Raw genomic sequence first — 4,171 nt, 5'->3', positions numbered from 1 at the left:
TGTACAATAAACGATACTATTGTTGTACAATAAACGATTTATTTATTGACTCTTTGTGAGAAACACAACACACACACAAACCGAAAGGTAACCGGAGCCATCGGAACCTTTCGAAGCACGTCTGAAATGTTGTGAGTAAACTCAACTCACGGTCCAACTTAACATGCCAATATCCCGAGGCGAAATCCGCCTTTGAGAATACTCTTGAGTCACTCAACTCATGTAGTGCATCGTCGAGAACGGGGAGCGTATAGTGCTCACGTAGGAGCGCCTTATTCAGCTCATGGGGGTCAAAGCATATCCTCAAGGCTCCAGACTTCTTGTGCGCAACTACCATCTGGCTGACTCACGGCGTCGGCTCCTCAACCGGGCTGATAACATTTAACTCAGTCAGCCTCTCCAGCTCCATCTTTAATTTCGGTCGCACCGCGATGGGGACGAGCTCCTGTTGGCCATCACCACATGTATCGCACCAGCACGAACATCAAGATGCTGGGTACCAGGCAATTCTCCCAGCTTCTTATCATAAACCTCTGCGAATGCATCTTTTGTGGACGTTGCAGCAACCACGTCGAAGTTGTCATGTTGCACGTGTATGAGGTTCATTTGTACACTCGTCTGGTAACCTAAAATAAGTTGCCTCTCATCCTCAAACACAACGAAGGGCACTGAGTATCTTCTGTTGTTCCTCGGGTTAGTCACCTTTATTCGACATGTCCCCGCAGGTTTGTGGACAGCCTTGTTCCACATCTTTAGTACATCTCAATATGGCTCTATCTTGTCTGCAAATCTGGATGGCAGCATGTTTACAAACGCCCCGGTGTCTATCTGAAAATCGACTTTTGAGCCGCCAACCATCATCCGACACTTTGTCATCCTACTGGTTTGGGACACACCTGTGACAGCTTGCACAGACAGCCTTTTCCTCTGAGCTGTGACTGTATTGCACCACTCATAATCTGAGTCACTAGCAGATACATCATCATAATTCTCTTCCTTTAGCTGATTCACCCGGCCCCTACCAGTCCTGAAGGGCGCCGATACTCTCTGTTTCTGTTGTCCGCCTCTCATGTTGTCTGGGCATTTTGACTTAAAGTGATTCTTCTCACCGCATATGTGGCACGTCTTGCCAAAAGCTGGACACTTCTTTCTTCATGACGTGAGAGAAGTCGCAAAATCTGCACTGTTCTTTCTGCAAAGTTACGTACTGCTTATCCTTGACCTCGGGAAATCTTGCCCTTATTTTGTGCACAGTATCAGGCATAACTGGCTTCAATGCTCTGTCACACAACGAAGTAGACTGTGCAGCCCTGCACACATCAATGCACCTGTCAAGGTCAAGTTTTCATATCTTTAGCAAGTCTTCTCTTGTTTCATTTTCTCTTATTCCCAGCACAACTCTGTCTCTTATCATAGAGGCCTCGCACACGCTGCAAAACTTACAGGCTTGTGCCAGTGTTCTGAGGTCTGCCAAGAAGTGATCAAAGTCCTCCCTTTCCTGCTGACAACGCCGGTGAAATAAAAATCTCTCCATGGTTTCATTCACCTCACCTTAAAATTTCTTGAAATTTCCCTGTAATTTCAGTGACAGTTCTTTGTGACTCGGGCGTTGAGAAGCTAAACCCACCGAGCGTTTTCATCGCATCATCAGCGAGACAGTTCTCAAGCATTGCTACCTGAAACGCACGGTCTTTCGTGTGTAGCCCAGATAACAGGTTGTAGTTGTCCCATCTTTTCTTAAAAAAGCTTCCAACTCCCTACCCTATCTTCTTCCAAAGTCAGGGGCTGTGGTGGCATTATGCTGCCGAAGTTGTAGCCCTGCCTGTCAGACTCACTGCCACGTGTCACGCGTGCCTCCATTTGACTTGTGAATCTTTTTCCAGGCTATAACACAGCTTTCCACAGATGTCCTATCATGTGCATGGTTTATTCTGTTTACCGCTGCCACCATGTTACGTGCTGCACAGCCACGAAGTCATAGCCAAAACCAGAACCAGTGGAGAACGTTTACACAAGTATTTATTCAGCTACTCAAACGTAGAGTACACAAACGTGTGCTCCGTGCCCTGTCCACTGCCCAACTGTCTCGTGTATAGTGTATACACGTGTACGTTACACCCATCTATTGCCACGTGTGTCGCCACCTAGTGGCTGACTAGGCTATTCCAGACATGTATTACAACACTTAACAGCGTGTATGCTAAGTATAACATGTGTAGCATAGTATAGGCACGTGATCGTATATAGCTAGGCTATTACAGGTTCGTGTACAGTCAGATACGTGTGCAAAGCACTGAAGCCAAATGGAACGTTGTAGCCACATAATACAATAACCAGAGAATTACTACAGTGCATCCATTTATGAATAACTACAAAGCATATTGACAATACAACAGTCAACACTACATAGCTAGCAAATACAAGCAAACACAAGTTACAGTAAACACAAGTTACAAGCAAACACAAGTTACACGCAAACGCAAGTTACACGCAAACACAAGTTACAAGCAAACACAAGTTACAAGCAATACATATCTTACGAAGGTGTAGTGTCCGGCAGCAGCTAGGTAGCAGCAAAAGTCGACTCGTAGCGTACATCGAGAGAGACAGCTGATAACGTCAGTCTGTGTCTGTTCTGTCCAAATCGGCAGGTTCATCTGGAGAAATCACTGACCGTAGCGTGGTCAAGGCAGATCATTCATCTTCTAAATAGATGATCCCTCGTGAAGTGTGAGAATCTGCGGTTGTCCTCCTATGTGGTCATTAGTATCGACAGCGTACATAGTTTGCATTCCTCGGGTGCATTTGTCCGCAGTGCTGACCAATGCTGGCCCGTGGTATGATGTCCTTCTTTGAGATAGATATGCCAGGTCAGATGCGAGCGGTCAGCGCATTGAGCTCTAATAATAGAGATAATAGTCTATTATTAGAGCTCAGTGGGTCATGCAGCGCGCTAATAACGACTTTCACTTTTTGATGCGGTCCTAATGGACAGTCTAATCATTTTCACTTTGTGCGACGGACGCTAGCTGGTTCTCCTTGACTTGTTTGCCCCGGGCGTTAAACGACCCGTACGTGTTTCTATGCAGTTTCCCCAATCCCCAAGCAACCGTGCAGCGGTGCTGCGGTACAGCGGTACGGGTGTAGCAAAGATAAAAACATGTGACGTCACGTCACCACTTCGAGGCTATATTGTTTGGCAAACAGTCGGCGTTTGTTCACCAGATGATGGGGAAAGCACGGACGAGAACGACGATGTGGATGACGATGAACTGGACAGTAATGATGAGTATTAGACTCATCATGTGCATTTCACTGTAGTTGGACACTTGTTACAGCCGCCATTGTGTCTTGGATTGCATTATTATATGAAGGCTTCATTGGTTTAGGTGAATAAAGAATTTTTGACTAGTTGAAATAATAGACACAAATTACTGTTCTAACTGCTATACGAGCTTAAAAACAGCAATTTTGGTGACCATCTTACATTTTGGCGGCCATCTTGGATTTATTTTCATCAAATGTGTGTTCAATGTTTTAGGTAAAGACAGAAATGAAATCTACGACTTATAATACCTGCATGGTCATAGACACCAAAATCACTATCCTAGCTGCTCTAGAACATGATGTATAGCTTAATTAGCATTTTGGCGGCTATTTTGGAAAAGGGGAGATAACTCTTCCACCCACATAAAGCTGCCACGCCCACAATGCTATCACACGTTTTCTAACTCTAGGGGTGTATATACTTTCCCAAAAATTACTATAAGCATTCTCCCCCTGATTTGATACCGGTGACCAAAATTTTGGACCGGGGCTGATGGACTACTACTATATAACCCGTTTGTAGAATAATTACGACGTTATGTATAAAATACACGGTTATAAGTATGGTATAGACACATGTATGCGTGCGCACGCACGCGCGCGAACGCACGCACACACATACACACACAGAGACACACACACACGGTGACACACACACACACACACACACACACACGCGCGCGCGCACCAATAATACTAATAATAACTATAAGATGGTTACGTCGTCAATATATAATGGCGTGTGTTACGTGCTGCACAGCCACGAAGTCATAGCCAAAACCAAAACCAGTGGAGAACGTTTACACAAGTATTTATTCAGCTACTCAAACGTAGAGTACACAAA

Source organism: Priapulus caudatus, unplaced genomic scaffold (genome assembly GCF_000485595.1).
Source record: "Priapulus caudatus unplaced genomic scaffold, Priapulus_caudatus-5.0.1 Scaffold811, whole genome shotgun sequence".
Lineage (NCBI taxonomy): Eukaryota > Metazoa > Priapulida > Priapulimorpha > Priapulimorphida > Priapulidae > Priapulus > Priapulus caudatus.
The sequence above is the reverse complement of the archived record's forward strand: the minus strand, read 5'-3'. Positions refer to the sequence as shown.